The sequence below is a fragment of the Phyllostomus discolor genome, chromosome 5, assembly GCF_004126475.2.
Source record: "Phyllostomus discolor isolate MPI-MPIP mPhyDis1 chromosome 5, mPhyDis1.pri.v3, whole genome shotgun sequence".
Classification (NCBI taxonomy): Eukaryota; Metazoa; Chordata; class Mammalia; order Chiroptera; family Phyllostomidae; genus Phyllostomus; species Phyllostomus discolor.
Window position 1 is genome coordinate 130626108 of NC_040907.2, and position 19733 is coordinate 130645840.

General features: G+C 34.2%; 1 long non-coding RNA gene across 1 annotated transcript; it reads left to right on the top strand.

Moving 5' to 3' along the window:
* Positions 1-1527: 1527 nt before the first annotated feature.
* Positions 1528-19512, top strand: LOC118500472. Its single transcript, XR_004903031.1, has 3 exons — positions 1528-1603; positions 14786-14792; positions 19503-19512. It is a non-coding gene; the product is annotated as an uncharacterized LOC118500472 (long non-coding RNA).
* Positions 19513-19733: the final 221 nt, after the last annotated feature.

Here is a 19733-nt window from a genome sequence, read left to right on the forward strand (position 1 = left end):
TTACCACAATGTCTGAAAATTCTAGCTTTTAAGTTTTGATTTATTAATTAAATAAATCTTTAGTAGGGGTCACTAAAAACTAGGTATAATGTTATGCACTAAGCTTATAACTGTATCCAAGATGAACAAAATCTGTGTCATCATGATGCTTGTATTATAGTGATGAAAGACAAGTAAAAGAAAATGGACAAAAATATTACAAAATACACAGAATTCTCTTAAGGAAGACAAGAAAATAAACAAAAGTAGGACACTGGTATCAAGACTAGCAGGAAGAACTTCAGATTTGGTGGTTGAGTTGACCTCACTGAGGTGACATTAAGATCTGATAGGTAATAAGGGGCCATCAGTCAAAATTGGGGAAGACAAAAGACTTTAATATTTACTAAGACCCAGCAGACAGTTTATACAACAGGAACACAAAAGACTAGAGGTGAAGATTGCATGGATGATTCATTTGGAAGGTAGGCAGGAACCATATGATCAAGTCATGGTAGGCAACAACATTGTTTAATCTTTAGGAATAGTTTACATTTTATTCTAAGTACAATGTGAATCAGTATTCATCCTGTATTTTGATCTTTGCTCAAAAATACATACACACACACACACACACAGAGAAAATTCATGTAATCCTGAAATAAATCTTGTTCTAACTCACTGTTATCACTAATGTATTAGTTAATTGGTTTTTCTATTGAGATAAGTAAGGAAGATGAAGGACAAATATTACTGAGAAGAGTGATGAATGGAAGAAAAAATTTTTCTACTCTGAAATTTTATCCCTGGCTGAGAGAGCAAGTAATATTCTGGTATTATAAAAAGATCCTAGCACATCCTTCAGGGCTACAAGCAAAAGGGGAAATTCACGATTAAATATAAAGTTCTGCTCCTGCACCCAGCCCCCAGGTGAACTGCCTAAGACTCTCACATCACTGCTTTGTCTCTGTCCAGTTTTTCCACCGGATAGATTTCCTGTGAGAATTCAACTGAGTCAGCGATCCTGAAGTGTGGAGCTGGTTCTGACCCACTTTTGTCCTCCCCATTGTGAGGTGTAAAATGATGTGGGAAACAAAGGCACTTTGTTTAGAAAACATGGAGTAAAACCCTCAGCTTGAGAGTCTGCTTTTGTTTACTTTCAATTTCACCATTTTTTTACTTTTTTTAGATTTAAGGTTTGTGTTTTGCTAAGTTGTTTTGAAAATTATTTGAGATCGTTTGTACTCCATAACTATTTCCTGTTTATCATACTTTAATGAGACACTCTTATGAGACTCTGAGTTCATGCGCTTGTGCAGGTTATTGTACGCGTTTGTGTAGAAAACAATCAGAAAGGGAGGGAGAGAAGGAGGGAGGAGAAATTTATACCTATATATACACACACGCATAAATCAGAAGTTACATAGGATAGAAATATGCCTCCTTCTCCTAAATTCTAAGGCATTGGGCTGCTGGCAGCTTGTATAAGGCTAATTCCCTGAATCTGTCCCAAAAGTCCCCTTTCTTCTGACTTTCAACTGCGCTAAGGCAGCCCAGCCTAAGCTCTCCTGTTGCTGCTTCTATGCTAGGCCCTTCCTTATTTTACTGACCCCAGCTTTAATAAGTATATCTTCATAGCCACCTGGACTCCTGTTGTAAAATATTTCCTACATGAAGTCAAGCAGCTGTCCCTCAGCAGCTGTCCCTCAGCAGCTGTCCCTAGGCAGACAAGCTCAGGACCAGACCCCTGTTCAGTAACAATGCCATAATAATAGAAAAATACTTGGAAACTCTGTAATGTGATACATAAATAGACATTATTTTCTTTTTTAATAAAAGGCATTTCCATATAAATAATATTTGAAACATTAAAGAAAACAGATTTTGCCTTAATCACTAAAGCTCAGTGAAGCTAAGCTCTGCTTATTTAAAATGAATCTGAGACTGTTAAGTGAGTGGCCAGATATGAGATAAATGAGAAAAAGAAAATCAATGTATTTTCTACATTTTAACAGAAAGTAGTTTTAGAAACTAATTTTTTAAATGTAGTATACTCAAAATAAAAATACATAATATTATGTCAAAGTATAATACCTACAAGAAAAATGATATGAAAAATTTCAGTCACCAAAGTTGACTACAGAAATGGGAATATGTAATGTGTTTACTAGAGAAGATAAATTAATGTGGTAAAGATTCCAATTTCCTTCAAATTAATCTAGTAATTTTTCATAATCCCAAATCAACATATCAGTACTTTAAAAAAAACTTGAAAGTTACACACTAAATTTAATATAAAAAATTGAAAATAATCCAAGAACACCCTGGTAAGTGATAACAAAAACATTTTTGCCCCATCAAGTGTTAATATCAATTATAAATCCACTGAATTTATAAGACCACAGTATTGCATAATAATAAACTAGTCAGTGGATCTTCTTGTCATTCTCTAATATTTTCTATGATTACTATGCTCAGTCTTTTTTTTATAGCGACATTTCTTTTTTTTAATATTTTGTTTATTTATTTTTAGAGAGGGAAGAGAAGGAGAAAGAGAGAGAGAGAGAGAAACATCAATGTGCAGTTGCTGGGCCTGCAACCCGGGCATGTGCCCTGACTGGGAATCGAACCTGCAACACTTTGGTTCGCAGCCCACACTCAATCCACTGAGCTACGCCAGCCAGGGAATGCTCAGTCTTTATTAATTCTCTCTTTAGCTGAGTCTAATCTACTACTTACTACATTCATTTGTTTTTTTTAACAAACATGTTTCTCCTTTTTAGAAGTCTCATGAGGTTGTTATCAAAAGCTTCTCTTCATTAATAAAAGTGTATCATTATTTGTTCATCTATGAATTTATAATCTGCAAGTTCCATATATTTGTTTTATATCTCAGAGTTCACACATCTACAGTATTTTGGGATTTAAATCTATAATTTTTCTCTTCTACTTATATCTAATACAAGATAGCTTACCATCAATTCTGCCTGGCAATCTTTAATATAGACTAGTTTTTTATTTTATTCTATAGAGTTTTTAGTTGTGGAAACTCTCAGAAATGCAAAATTTCCTAATGTTTCTGCTGAAATACAGAAATAGTCAGCAAATGGAACCCTCTCAGTATCAGTCACAGGTCTGTGCTTACCTCTGAGTTTCAGGTATGGCTCTCTAACCTCTGCTGCTGGAAAACAGCAAGATACCCTAACTGCAGTGCTGCAAGTGTCATCTGCCCATTAGACTGCTAGTGGGTGACTCCCTGTGCCCACTTCATGTGTGTGTGTGCAATAATAGAAATATTGCAGCAGGAATGGCTATCATAGCACTTGTTTTAATCAGCTCCTCACCTTATGTAATTCTTCCCAGTGTTGGAGGCAGATATATAGATTGATTCCTTCTTTCACCAAGAAAAACAACATAAAGATATATATATTCATTTTTGTTGATTTTTGTCTCTTTAGTTATTAATTGTATATTTATGTTATATTTTACTGATATTTTATAACTACTTAAATTTTATTGTCATAGATGGATTCATGTACAATTTCTATTTTTTTTTTAAAGATTTATTTATTTATTTATTTTTTACAGAGGGAAGGGAGGGAGAAAGAGAGAGAGAGAAACATCAATGTGCGATTGCTGGAGGTCATGGCCTGCAACCTAGGCATGTACCCTGACTGGGAATTGAACCTGCGACACTTTGGTTCACAGCCCGCGCTCAATCCACTGAGCTACACCAGCCAGGGCTCAATTTCTGTTTTTGAAATATAAAATTTTTTTTCTTTCTGATCTTAAATGAAATGATTTTTATGAATAGCATATGTTAATTAAAAATACGTCTTTATGATAGGCTAATAAATCTCATTGTTATTGTTTAAGAATCTAGACTTATTTTCAGATTTATATTTTAATATCTGTTCACATTTATTTTAATAAGCATTAGAAATATAACTAATAAAGCTAAATAAAATTTAGTTCCAAATTGTGTATTTAGAACTTTTACTATATTCATCTTGATACAAAATTATTTATTGCAATAATTTTAAAAATTATATCTCAGCCCTGGCTGGCATAGCTCTGTGGGTTGAGCTTGGGCTGCGAACCAAAGCGTTGCAGGTTCGATTCCCAGTCAGGGCACATGCCTGGGTTGCAGGCCATGGCCCCCAGCAACTGCACATTGATGTTTCTCTCTCTCTATCTTTCTCCCTCCCTTCCCTCTCTAAAAATAAATAAATAAAATCTTTTTAAAAATCATATCTCAAACATAAATTTTAATCTTTGCCATTAAAAGGTGTCATTTTAATGCCATGGTTCTTGGTCTCAGTTTTTGACTTTTACTTGCCACATCTTTATTTTGGATATAATGTAATACCTGACATATTTTGTTAGTAAGATATTGCTGTTTGATTTGTAATATTTTTCCTTCTAATATAAAAAATTACAGTGCAATTATTTTAGGATCTGCTTATTTTCTGCAAGAATTAATGAATATCAGATAATGTCTTAATTTACAGTAACTAGTAAAAATTTAACCCATAAAGAAGCAAAAGTCTAGGTAGTTTATATCAATACATAAATTTGAAAATCCAATACAACAGTACATGCACAAATAAAAAGCCACATTGAGAAATATTTAAAACAAGAAAGCATAAAATACCATGCTCAAATAAGACTATACACCTGTTAGAAAACAATGATTTAAATAACCATACAAAAATATTTTGTATATGTTAATTGAAAATAAAATTGCATAGGCTTATTACAAGGGTAAAGTTATATCCAATAAATAAAATGTTAAATATATAAGGCACTACACATATAAATAATTATTGTTTTACTTCTACAATTTGCTTGATGAGCTGCATAACACAGTATTAGAATAGTTTAGTATTGCACAGGTTATTTTTTCTTCAGTGTGATTATAAATATAAACATGTTGCAATAAAATATTCCATAAATGTTTTAATTAGTTTTAACAATATTTTGTACCTGCTTGTTATATTTAACTTAATTATAAAAATTTTATATATTTTATTTGAAATGTCAACAGCCACTGAATTTCACCTCTGTTTGATTTCTTAAAAATATTTTCGGAATCCACATCAAATTATGCAAGTGTGTCATGTAGATTTTCTCATTTGTAATGGTAATGATATTATCAACCAATAGTATTACTAGTAACTACTAAAATTTTTTTAAATTCTTACTCAAAATGCTGCCTTAAAATAGATTTAATAATTATCTTTCCCAAATGTATTAGGATCAAAGAAGAAGATGGAAGAATTTTTTAAAATAAAATTGGAAAATATATACTGCTTTTCTCAATCCTCAATAGTCTCTAAAAGAGCTAAAGAACTTTTACAAAGCAAGCTGCTAACAAGATTTTGTTTGCCTCCATTAATGTCTATTCTGAAAGCTATTTATTTGCCCTTGCATTTGGCATCTCAAGGGAGCTATTAAAGGATTTAGGGTAATCATAAACATTACTGACACACAATAACAGCTTTTAAAATATTCATCCAAAATTACTATAATAATCCTATTTGCATTACAATAGAGCTACCTAAACTCTCAGGCTGTTTAGAAGAAAGAAGAAATATATTGGATCCATTGTTGCTCCATGAATGGTATTTTATTTGACATTAATTTTATATCAAGGTGGAATATTGTAGGAAATTTGTCCAAAAATTCCAGTGCTTCCTTCGTATCATTCTTCTTTATCACTGTTAAAGTAGTTCCTTTCCCTTATGATCAGGAAGAGAACAATCATGCTGGATATCGCCTCTGACAGAGTAAATTTAGTCTAATATAGACACTCCTCTGAGTTTCCTAATATCCTTCCTATATCTCAATTCAATGACATTCCAACACATCATCTAAATTCTCTATGTCATGTTCATCTATAAGTTTCAAGGAAACATCCCAACAAACTAACAGGATCAAGTCCAAGTGACCCTGACATAATATTGAGTTCTTTGCAGTAAGTTGGCATTCCTAAATCAGTGAGTCTATGAACAGTCTTATATTTTGTTTCCTCTGGTCTAATATCCTAAAACCCCCACACACTCTTATTATTAACACTTATTCTCCAGTGCTTCAGCTGCTTGGCTGGTAGGCTATTTTTTCTCAAAGTGCAGCTTTTCTAGTCTGAGTATTCTAAGACTTGACTCTTTTAAAAAAAAAAACCATGAATTTTAGTGAGGGCAGATCTTGAGAAAAATAATGGTCTTCTTCTGAGCTTTAAGTCAAGTTAGTGGACGGTTTCAGAGGACACTGAGACAGTTTTATTTTGGCAAGATGTCCATCATTGCTTTCACTATCTGGAAGTGGTTTTATAAGACTAAAAATTCCCAGGCTTGTTAACTCAAATATTTTTATTCTTGGTTTAGGGATCCTGCTGTTTCACTCCCAGAGATTTGAAATAAAAGATCTTTGAGACTGCATGTTTAGTTTCTTTCAGCCCTGTAACTTTTGCAGTCAGATCGCGGGACTGATTTTCAGTAGTCTTCCTAGGGTTTAAAGGTGGTAAGAGTCTCTTTTAAAACTACTGAAAACACTTCTGCTTTCCAAAGCAAGTCTCAAGAATTCACTTTCAGTTTTATTTTACTTTTTTTTTTGGACAGTTTCAATCCATCAAAACTTCACAATCTTTGTCATTGTTCCTATACAATAAAGTGTAGAAGCTAGTTGATTTCCCAACACCTGACTTTTTACCTTCACCTAACCCCAAATGTCCACAAATGAAAACTTTAGTAATTGTGATGCCACTAAATTATATGAATGTTTTCACTTGACCTTAGGTTTCTCTAGTTCCTCTTGTTTTCAGACAGGTAGACAAATTAACTCCATAACCAAGTCCTGAGAGTTTTCTTTTGGGCACCATTTTTGGGCCTGGAGTTCTACTCTACAATTTTCCTAGAAGAAAAAAAAACTCGAGAAAAAGGAAATGTTACATATTAACACTTTACAAGGATAGGGGAGGAGACAATAATGTTGAAGAGACAGCCAATGCAAAGGAAATATTGAGCTAGCCAAATCTCCGCAATGAAGCCCCTTGCTCAGTCATGGTGGACATCTTCAGAGAAAGCGTATGTGAAAGTAGTTTTACCGTGAAATAATCCACCATATACAGGGAAGTCGAACAATTTATCTGCTGGCTTTCTACCATTGCTTTCCTCACATTAGTCTAAATCAAATCCTTCTCATGGGCGCCAACTTTTCTGTGATTCTGTTTTGCTAATTAAACTCTTCCAGGAGACTCTTAGGACAGCCAGAACTGTGTATTCATGGTAGCAAAGTACAAGTACAATAGTCTTTCCTTGTTAGTTGGCATCTGCACATGATAGCAGCAAAGACACCAGCCTGGTATCCTTTGATGAAGCCACTCCCACCCAGAATTAATGCAATAAATATGTATTGGCCATATATTATATTCCCTATGTATTATATACTATATATTAGTATATGCCTTACATTTTGGACATGCACAAGATGCCAGATATAAAGTGATGAAGAAAGGGAAATTTGCTTTCACAGACTACAGTGTTACACTACAGAAGGATAAGTAATAATAATATAAGTTATAAATTTATACTAGAAAAATTATTCAATATTTTTGGATCATTTAGATTTCAAAGACAAGGGAATATTTTTAATAAAACTATATTAAACCTGGAACTGAAAGTAAATTAGAAAATGAACAGAAAAAATATATGTGGGAATAGACAGACAAAGTTGAAGTTTGGGTTTTTTTCTTCTTTTTTTAGAAAATGGAAAGAAAGCACAAAGAATATAAGGTGGGGGAAAAAGTAAGTTTACAGTTGTTTATATGGAAAACAATATAATAATTAATAAATAATAATATAAGAATAAACCATTTTTCATACTCACAACTGTAAACCTAATATTACCCCATCTTGTATATAGGCAGAAGCTATACTATAACCTAGCAAACTGGGGCTTGGCCACGTGACACCTTGACACAAGACCCAACAATTACTGTTGAAGGAAACAGGTTTTTATTAACAGGGTTCCAACCTAGGGGGGGCTAAGAGCACTCCTGCTCAGAGCCCTCCTCTCCCATGAGATCCAGTACTTCCCTTGCTCCCCAAAAGGCTGCAAGCCAAGACCACACCCAGAAGTTCCCCGTTTCCTTATCTATCCTTAAGCTGATTGTGCAAACAGATCTCCATCCCTTCTGGAACATGCACTTGTGGATTTCAGAGTTGCCATCCTCTCGCAGCAGCTCTCTCCCTCAGGATCTGGAGTTCACTGCTCTCAGTCTCCATGCCATTGTTCAGGAAAACATATGCCTTGTTACACTGGGTCGTGGGAGGGTCTGGGGCCACAATGCCAAGAGAATGACTTCTCCATACATCCTTCAGAGAAGGAGAAGTCTTCAACCCATCATTCCCAGTCACAGTTAAGCTGCAAGCATCTCCTACGAATCTATGCTTGGTTAGGCAGGTCCCCGCAGAGCTCCATGAGCTCTGCTGCCATCTTCTCCAGGCAGACTTCCCAACGGGCCTCCCCTTTCTTATGCCAAACCTCATGCTTGCTCCTTAAATACTAGACCTTGTGGTGGACCTCCTTCTTTTTCAGCCTGCCCTCCTTTAAAAGCTCAGCCCAGAACTTCCTCTATGACTTCATATCTGTCCCCTCTTATGGTATGTTAGTACCTACCATTTTTGCCAGTTCCCCAGTATCTTTTACCTTCTTTTAGCTGCCATATTTAGTCAGGGCAAGAGTTTCCAGTGACATAGGGGCATCTGGAGGGGCCATCTGTCTCCCCTGGTTATGTTGTGAGTCACCATAAACTCTTAAACCATTCACCCTGGGCCTCAGTCCTCTTCACTTCAGGAAAGACAGAGCTATCAACTTGTCATTGTTATGCAAATTATCTTTAACCTTGCATTATCCACTCCCCTCTCCCCCAACCAAAGGTCGTGGGGAATATGCTCTATTTGCAGAAGACCCCTACTCTGCATCCCCCATTGCAATCCCACATTGTGAGTTTGACGATACTTTAAAGTGCTGAGCTTTTAAAAATGCATTATAGTAAAAAAGGCACTTTAAATAAAAGAGATTACATTTGATTGTTAGAGAGTTTATTTTGTCTTCAGATGCAGAAAGAATTGAAAGAGTTGTAACTACAGACAAGATAAATCATGAGGTTATTATAAGTAATCTAGAAAGGTTAGTGGAATTTTAAAATGGAGTAAAATGAAAACATGACAAGAAAAAAACTAAGAGGTCAAATTCATAAGCAGTGGTGACTGACTACAGTGGAGGAGTGCAGGAGAAGACCCAAGACTGTTGCCCAACATTTTGGTTGAAAATGTATAAACACAAATATTCATTTTGTTATTTTATTATACATCTGTCATCTGTCTTTAACTTATCATTTTTTATTCTTTAAAAAAATTCATAGGATGTTTATATACATAAAACATAATCAAGTTAACTATAAATGCAGTGTTTTATATTTATATCTATTAGTTTCTGATCTAAATTTTTTCTACTATTTTGTACTACTTACAATAGACATAAATAATTTGATAAAAATATATCTTTTCTGTTCTTATAATTTTATTTCCCTAGAAATAAAATTGATTGATTTCACAAAATAAGAGGGAAAACTGAAACTAAAAGTATTACAACTTACTTGGCAGGAATAAATTATAATAAGCTGTACTGTTATTATTATATACTTTACTCAAGATTCATTCTCTATTGTCCACTGTCAGGGTTTAGTGTTTGAGTGCCATCATTAACCTTTTGGGCCTTCTGTTGTTTTATTGGTTGCAAGCAAAGAGAGATTTCGAAAGGCCATTGGTGGACATACAGATGTTAGACTACTTCTTGTCATGCTCAGTCCCTATTTCCACTCCACTGTTCTGGCAGTGTCAATATATGCTTATACTCTTCCATCTTGCCAGAAGCCCAATGAGAGCTGGAGCTAGCGAGTCAAAAAACACTATAAACTAAGTGAAAGTATGTGGGTCATAAACCTGGTGAATGTATTTCCAGCATGTAAAATGGACAGTGTATTATTATAAAGAACAAGTAACAATTCCTACAAATCAATGGGGAAAAGAAAAACTTACAAGTAGAAAAATGGGCAAAGCGGAAACAAACGTTTCATAGATGAGGAAGCACAAATGGCCAAAAAGCATGGAAGATCAACCACATAAAATAGGGAAATGCATATTAAGATATTCTTCATTCAATGAAATGGCAAAATGTAACAGTCTGACAATATCAAGCGACTGGAGGGCAACCAAAGGAACCATTTTCATTATACACTGCTGGTGAGTATACAAGGTCTGGCAGGAAAAAGTCTGAGCATTGTTACCACTGTTAATATAATTAGAAAGGTTTGCACAATTATCTATGTAACCTGGCAGCCAAGGAAAGTGGATTGAAAGGTGCATGTGTAAACAATGAGGAGACTGCATTGTACTAGTCAGTGGGGGTGGTAGAGGTAGATGCCATTGGGTGAGCATTTGTACCGAGTGGTCATTGCATTCAAAATGACTGAGTGAGTAGGGCAATGAATGTGCATCAGATTTTTTGTTAAGCTTGAACATTCCTCTGTGGAAACTATTTGGACAATTCAGAAGCCTGCAGCTATGGGCAACTGGTGATTGGCAGCTCCGTCACGACAATGTGCACACTCATGTATCACATCTCATGCAGAGTTTTTTGGCAAAACATCAAATCACCCAGGTGACTTGGCCCCACTACAGCCAAGATTTGGTGACCTGTGACTTCTGGCTCTTCTCAAAACCAAAATCACCTTTGAAAGGGAAGAGATTTCAGACAGTCAATAAGATTTGAGAAAACATGACAGGGCAGCTGATGGTAACTAGAACTGTGTATGGGCCCAAGGAGCCTACTTTGAAGAAGACTGAGACATCATTGTCCTACATATAATGTTTCTTATATCTTATATCTTCTTCAATAAACATCACTGTTTTTCATATTACATGACTGGATAACTTCTGGACAGACCTCAAGCATATGTAAACACATGTTGGAGAATGTTTGACATTATCCAGTAAAGATGACATGCATCCACCCAAAAACTAAGAAACCAAGGCTAAACATATGTGCAATGATTTTAATGACCACAGTATTCATTATTGTATAAAGAAAAAGCCATCCCAAAATAGATTATTGTTGTGGCATATTCACAAAATGGAATGTTATACAGTTGTGAAAGTGAATGAAACAGTCGCAACTAATATGAGTGAGTCTTAGAAACATAATAATGATTATTAAAAATTACTAATAAAAATAATTATCTATTCATATATGCATGCATAATAATTAAAACAAGCAGACAATAAAATGCTGTCAACATACTGTTTTTAGATACATACATGTTAATACCATATGCACACACAAAAAATAATAACATTTCATGTTGATAGTTACCTATTAGGATAGAGAAAGGAAAGATTTTTATCCAGAGACACATGCAGGATGTAATAATGTTCTATTGTATTTCTTAATTTGGGTAGTAGTAATAGTAGAGACTATTATGGTATTTTACATACTTTGCGTATATTATATATGTATATATATATAGTTTACATCAAATATTTGATAACCAAACACAGAGAAACACTGATATTCTACAAGCTAGCTGGAAAGAAAATACTTCGTGTTGTGTTGTATGTGTAATATTCTCATTTCTGTATGTTTTTTAACATGATCTTCATATATAAATATGGTGTAATTATACAATTATAATCTACAAATACTATGTATTAATCTAGTTACTCTTTTTTTTCTATTTTTTGTTTATTCTATTACATTTGTCCCAATTATTTTCCTTTTTGTCCCCCTCTACCCAGCCCACCTCTCTCACCCACAGCCAGTCCCCTTTCATTGTTTATGTCCGTGGGTCATTCATACTTGTTCTTTGACTGATTCTTTCCCCTTCCTTCCACCATTCCCTCCCTTCCTCTTCCCTTCCCATAGCTATCAGTCTGGAACTGGAGGCTATTATGCTAAGTGAAATACACCACTTTTTTCTTTATGCTAAAGACAAATACCATATAGCCTCACTTAGACTGGATGGACTCTGATGAACAAAATAACCTACCCAGAAAAACAGAACCAGAGACATGGAAACATGGAACAGACTAATAATCTAATTAGTCTTTAGCTCACTCTGAAAAAGTCATGGAGCTAACAAATATGCCCCTCTCCACTTTATTTCAGCATCTTTGTCTTTACTTAATGCAGAAACACTAATGAAGAAAAATAGTATTTCAAACTCAAAAGTGAAAGGGCAGGAAAGCACATATAAAATAAAGCATCCTCCTCTCACTTTCCTTGAAAAACCCACTCTTGTCACTCAGGAAAATGATATACTGCATATGTAAAAACGGTCTCTGCAAAACATCCATTACACAGCTATGAATAAAGTTTATATTTAATGCCCATAAATCAGATTTATTTATTAAGCTGAGCTTGGCAAACTTCAGAACCAGATGGCTGTCCACAGATTGTGCTTTCAGTTTGGCTGTGTTCAGAATTGGAGGCCAGATCTTTCAAGAAATATTTTATGGGCTTAGATTGGCTATCACTAATTTAAAGCCTCCCAGCTGAGTAGCCTCCTCCATGGTGCTACAATCTACAGCAAGAGTCTATCAGTCCCCAAAGCACTGAAACTCTGGTAAGGATCTGATTTCTCTTCCAGGTACCTTACAGGTTTTTGTTTGTTTGTTTGTTTTTTTCCCCCACAATAGTAGTTAAGAGCTTATGGTTGAATGAAGTATGAGTTGAGAAAATATAGCTACCTCTTTTCTAATAAAAGAGATATTCATGAATAGTTGATAGATATTATTAAAATATTCTACCACACTTAAATTTCAGTATGATATATAAATTTTATTGTGATTATATAGGGATATATAAATCTAAATGTCATCACAATATTTCAAATCTTCAAACTAATACTCAAAGGAAATATCAAGCCCATTGTTAAATTGGGAGAGATATTTTAGTAAAGAAAATATGTTCATAATGTTTTAACAAGTTTGTTCTCTTCATTTATTTTTACTAAAAGATCAAGTTGTTGACTTTGTTAAACATACTACATATAAACATTATATATACATCACACTGTACTAATACATATATAAACACATAGACATACATAATTATTCTTATAAGTTTTAGAAAACACCTTTTAAAAAATAGTTCATATTAGCCCCGGCTGGTATAGCTCAATGGATTGAGCATAAGCCTGTGAACCAAATCATTGCCAGTTCAATTCCCAATCAGGGTACAGGCCTGGGTTGCAGGCCATGTTCCGAGTAGGAGGTGCACTAGAGGCAACTACACATTGATGTTTCACTCCCCCTCTTTCGCCCTCCATTTCCCTCTCTTTAAAAATAAATAAATAAAATCTTTTAAAATTAAAAAATAAGTAATTAATATTAGTCAGATATTTTAATGGAAAAAGTATTTACTTCTCTAAACAGACCTCTTTTATTATCACCTTTTCCATAATTAGGTTTAAATCTGAGGCTGGTAGTTTCCAAAGAAACTTCAGAAAGTTATAAAGGAATTAAAAGAATGCATTGGAAAGAGAACCAGTTATATATTGTATGCAACAGAAGATTTGACTGGGTGGTAAACACACAATGCAATATACAAATGATGTATTCTAGAATTTTACATTTGTAACCTGTATAATTTCATTAGCCAATGTCACCCCAATAAAATTAATAAAAAGAATCTCTTAGTAAAGAAAATATTCATATGTAAACAGCAACATTTTAAGTGAAGTCAAGCATCCACAGGATCTTTGCCAAGCTCTCATTTTAGTCATGTAAAGAGGTATAGAGATATAACTATAATATCAGCCCTGAATTTGAGAAGAGAGGGAGGTGATTTAAGGTTAGTGGCTATGTGGAAGAGGTAAACCTGAAGGGATAATTCAAGTGTAGTAGGAAATAATTTGAAAATAGACCACAGTTTGGTGTATAAGATATACCTTCTCTGCTCATCCTTTAGAATGTTGGAATACAGAATGGATTCAAGGACAGTTCAAAGGCAATGCCAATATTGGTTTACTGTTTGTTACATTAATGTGCCCCATCTGCTTTCTCAACATATTAAAGTTCGTTATGTTTGAATACAGTTCAGGGACCTCAGCATTTAATTGGCTTGGTTTCATAAAAAAACATGAGGTTAGAGAAATAAAGGCATCAACAAAGATTTATCTGCAGAAATAGAAAAATAAGAAAAGAAAATGTGGTATACATAATGGTTACTCAGTGAAAAAATCAGCTTATATGTCACTTAAGCCCAGTACATTTTGTCACTTTTTCAGCAGATCATCCTCTATACAATATATCATACATTTTATCCCTTGAAATTCCATTTATTTAATTGTATAATTAAATATAACAAATATAATGCAAAATAACCATAATTTAATATTTTGCCATCAGTATATAGAGCATGTGATTTTTAATTATATCAGAAAGCAAAACAGAAAAAAAGTAATGTATTTTTAAAGATTCTATTTATTTATTTTAGACAGAAGGGTGAGGAGAGAGAAAGAGAGGGAGAGAAACATCAATGTGTGGTTGCCTCTTGTGCATCCCCTACTGGGGACCTGGCCCACAACCCAGGCATGCGCCCTGACTGGGAATCAAATTGGTGACCCTTTGGTTTCCAGGCCAGTGTTCAATGCACTGAACCACACCAGCCAAGGAAAAAAAGAATATTTTTGTGCATAAAATGTATGTACATCTTTGGTGATATTTTTAGAAACCTCAAGAAGATATACTGTGTTTCATTAAAATATTTTCAGGCTAATATTTCATGCCACCATCTCTTTTAAATAGTTTTGCGTGTGTCTGGGCAAGTAGAAGAAAATCTAACTAAATTGTTTTATTGAAACAATAGATTCATTGTCCCTTTTAACTGAAAAGTTCAAGGATAAGCAATCTCAGATACAGCTTGATAAAGATGTAAATGGCATCTTAGAACATACCTTTATCTCTCTTGGGCCTGCTGTCTTCTGTGCTGTTTTCACTCTCAATTGTCCTTCCACAAATGATTCTCAGAAGGTTGCAAAAATTCCAGAGGTATATACTTCTAGGATCAAGTCCAACATAAAAAAAGACAACATGCTTCTCTGAGAGCTCAAACATCTTATCACTGGCCTTGCTGGCCCTGACCAATGTGGTCATGTGCACAAGTACCAGTCACAAAGGGAAGTACTTTTCCTGGAGCACTTTCAGTAAGAAAAGAGTTACTGGAAGAGTACCTAGTAAGAGCTAGGTACTGTAACAAGATAAGGTGTGGCCAATTTGTGGAAATATAAACAAGAAATGTTCATTACAATTTCCATGCCCTGCATCTGTTCCCATGCTTAAGGAAAGCTATGTGAGAACTCACAGAATGCTAACTTCAAAGTGAGGCCATGCAGAGCAGTATCCATAATGATTTACTGTGTCCTGAGAACCATTGTATGCACATGGTTACTTTTCATGGAAAAATTTTATTTTTCTGACTGTTTGTGTGTGTGTGTGTTGTGTGGTGGGCTTAATAAACAAGTTGTACATTCCAGGGGACTGAGTGTAGCTAGTACTGTTTTGGAGACAAATTTGTGCTGAAGCAAGGCAAAATTGAAGAATTGGTAGAAAGCTAAGCAGTTCAGCAAATAATCTTCACTGCCATCTCCAAATCTTCAGTAAAATTGCCAATCTGCAAATTATGAACAGACATCATTATTGTGTTTTGAAAGTTACTCAGGCTTTGAATCTGGATCAACAGGAACTGATGCAAGGAGCATAACTAACCCACAAGCACTATTCACCAAGGTTTCTTGGTAAAGAAATTTAGAAAGTTCAGGAACAGTTTTGATTAAAAGAAGTTGTTGGTTTGGGGATTTGGCCTAAGTTCACTATTATCACTGAGAATAGTGTTGTTTGAGGGTCCTTTTCTCAGTTCAAAGAAGTCATTAGTGAGGACCACTAAGCACTCAATATGGTGCATCTAATGGTTGCCATAATGGCAAGAATCTCAGCTTTAAAGAGAGACTTGAAGATGAATCCTGGGCTTTTTAATCACAACCTGTGTGACCTTGCATAAATTATTTAACTTGCTTAATTTCCATTTCTCAAATGGTAAAATGTGTCCATTTAACTTTAACACAGCAGCTTTGGCCCCAATTATGTAGCTTTTGACTGTCCCTCTTAAAGTAGTTAATTTTTTATGTAGGTTTCTACTTGAAAAGTGCATACAAGAACTTAAATAAATAGATATAAACCATCTACTTTATTGCCTAGAATTTAATAAGTCTTTGGTAATCACAAAGCATTTTTCTCTATAGATAAAAATTTCAGAAAAAGATGCCTCTATATATACTCATTATTGAAACATAATAAAAATCATATAGTCAAGAGAGAAATAATCAAGATCCCCTGCCCTCAAGTGAATTTATTGAAGTGATATCTAGGCATTCATATACAGAAAAAAAGAAAAGAAATAATATGTCCTTTAGTACCCATAATTTCACAAATAGCACCACTTTTGTAGAATTTATGATATGTCATTTGCATTTCATTTAAGTGTAAGGTAATTTTGTTGTGGAATGAAACCTTTAAAGGTATAGTCAATCTGTAACTATTTTTAGTCATCCTTTATCAATTACATTAAAATACATATGCATTTACTCTCATGGTATTGTATTACCTTAGGTTGTATTTTTTAAAATAAGAAATAGTATATTTTATTTTTTAATTGTGAATTTTATAATGATTACAGACAACCTAATTTTCTCAATTTATGATGAATACTTTTTCAAAAGGAAAGTGTAATTTGATTAATCAAGATTAACTTACATCCAATTTATCAGACATTCTCTGTTCTATAATATGAGGTAAATTATATTGTTTTAGTTTCTTTTCTCCTCAGGAAAAGGGAGGACCTCATAATAAAAAATTTACATGTCAAATGGCAAATGAAAAATCACCAAATGCAATAGGTTTGGGAAAGTCTTTATGTCATCTTTCCAGACCCCACAAACCCACAATATAAAATTGTGCCATGGTTGCAGATCCTTATGTTTTACATGGCATTAATGTGAGGTATGATGAGTCATTCATCTTTCTATTTCGTGAGGGCAATTTAGCAAGAACAGCACTCTAGTTTATACTTCTGAAATTGGCATTATTGAGGGACCACAGATTGTCCTGACTGGCTCTTGTCATATCACACAACCTTTTTCTCCCTAGTTTTGCCAACTTCCTGACTGTCAACCAAGAAATTTCCCAGCCATGCTAAACATAAGAATTTTCTTTCTTGTTTTATGACTGAGGAAAACTTTCCTTCCTTATTTCCAGTGAAATATATTTTCCCTTCCATAATTCTCCCTCTCTTGATTCTAAGATATATATTTTTTTATTATTGTTATGTTTTTATCCTCACCTGAGGGCATTTTTTCATTGCCTTTTCAGAGACAGATGAAGGAAGAGGGGAAGGAAAAGAGAAAGAAACATCCATGCAAGAGATAAACATTGGTTTGGGTGCCTCCTGAACCTGCCTGATGGGGAGGTTTCTTATGATCACAGACCGGTGATCATAAGCTCCTGCACCAGGACCCATGGACTTAACCCAACCTAGCTATGTGCCCTAACCAGGAATCAAACCCACAACCTTTCAGTTACAGGATGATACTCCAAGCAAATAAGCACTGGCCAGGGCTCTAAGATATATTTTTAAGTGTCGTATATCTTCTTTGATCTTTTTTGTCCTCTGAGAGTTGATATTTATGTGAAGAAGACAAACAAACATGGCTGTTCACAGGATCTTTCATTTTTACTCACTATGTCCCCTATATTTTTATATTATTTTATCTTTAGTGGTGGTCAGTGCCTTTGCTCAAATGGCAAGATAGGTAGAAATAGGAGAAAGACAATTATCTCCCCACAAAACCTAAAAACAAAATTTAAAACAACTATATATCTAAAAGAAAGCATGTGGAAAATATTAGGCAAAAACTTAAGATATGACATAAAATCTAACTCTTATAAGAAAAAATGACACATTTACTTTATAAATACTAAAAGTCACAGACAGGAATAAAATACTATTATAAAGTCACATTTCTGAGAAAGAACTTATATCCAAGATGAATAAAGAACCCTCAAAACTCAACAGTAAGGAAAACGTAAATTGGTGGAAAGATCTAAACAAACACATTACCAAATAAGATAACTGGGTGGCGCCCTGGCTGGCATAGCTCAGTGGGTTGAGCTCGGGCTGCGAACCAAAGCATTGCAGGTTCGATTCCCAGTCAGGGCACATGCCTGGGTTGCAGGCCATTGCCCCCAGCAACCGCACATTGATGTTTCTCTCTCTCTCTCTCTTTCTCCCTCCCTACCCTCTCTAAAAATAAATAAATAAAATCTTAAAGAAAAGATAACTGGATGGCAAAGAACCATTAAAAAAGATGCTCACATAATTAATTATTACAGAAATATTAAAATCATATGAGATACTACATGACTATGATAATGCTTAAGAAACAAAAATTGAAAATGCATTTGCTAAATGAAAGAGGGAAAACACAACAGGTAGCATGTTGTATGTTTGTGTTTATAAGACATTCTGGAAAATACAAAACTAGAGATGACAAAGAAATTAGTGATTTTCAGAGATGGGCATAGGAGTAAGAGTTGCGTACAACATAGAGGCACAAAGGAATCGCATTGGTGATGGAACTGTTCCTCATTCTGATGGTCTGGTGGATTTATGACTCTGTACATATGTCAAAATTTACAGAGATATAGACCATAAAGACTAAATTTTACTATATGTAAATTGTTTAACAAATGGCCAGGATATTAGAAGAAACTAAAATTAAATATAAACTATACCAAAAACTATTTTATAATTTTTCTATTATAAACACTCTGAAGGAAGTGAGGATGTAAAAATCTAAGGCAAGTTATAAGAAAACAATATTTTGAATAGATAATATAACACAAAAAGGAACAAAAAATACTACATAAAAGTATATCTTATGAGAGGGTCTTCTGCCATGTAATTTCAGATATTTGTTCCTAAATGACTTCCTCAAATAAAATGAACCAGGGCTCTGTGGAGAAGCTCTTATTATTAAGGTCCAGAGAGAAAAAATTCACAATGATTCTGAGAACATTGTGATACCAAAATAAGGAAGTGAACAATCAAAAATGGAAGAATGTAAAAGTTTTGAAGAATTTCCAATGGCCAAAGTTGAAACAATTTGTCAAAAACAACAATATAATGAGATTGTTGGTTTATTTCCCATAGAATGTATTAGTCTTGAGCTGATACTGATATAAATAAGTAATTGAATAAATAAATGGGAGAAAAGGGACAGCTCTTCCTTACTGAAGACTTCAATTTACTACATATGGAATGAATGAGAGATTAAAACTTTCCCTAAGGATACCACAGTAATGATTCTTGCAGGCAAAATGCAGTCATAAATGCAAACTTTAGAGGTCAAAATTGTGAAGAAAAAGACAATATTTTCATGGTTGCAAACTATATCCCTCAAGATATACTTTATTGATTACAATGAAGAAAATAGTAATTTATAGTGAAGACATCTGGCAGAGACCATTTTAACCTGTCATTGAGTTAAACATTACCAGTAATAAGACATCTTAACATCAGAAAACCTCAATATAATACACTGAGATGGCACAGCACTTGTGTGGTATGCTTGACAA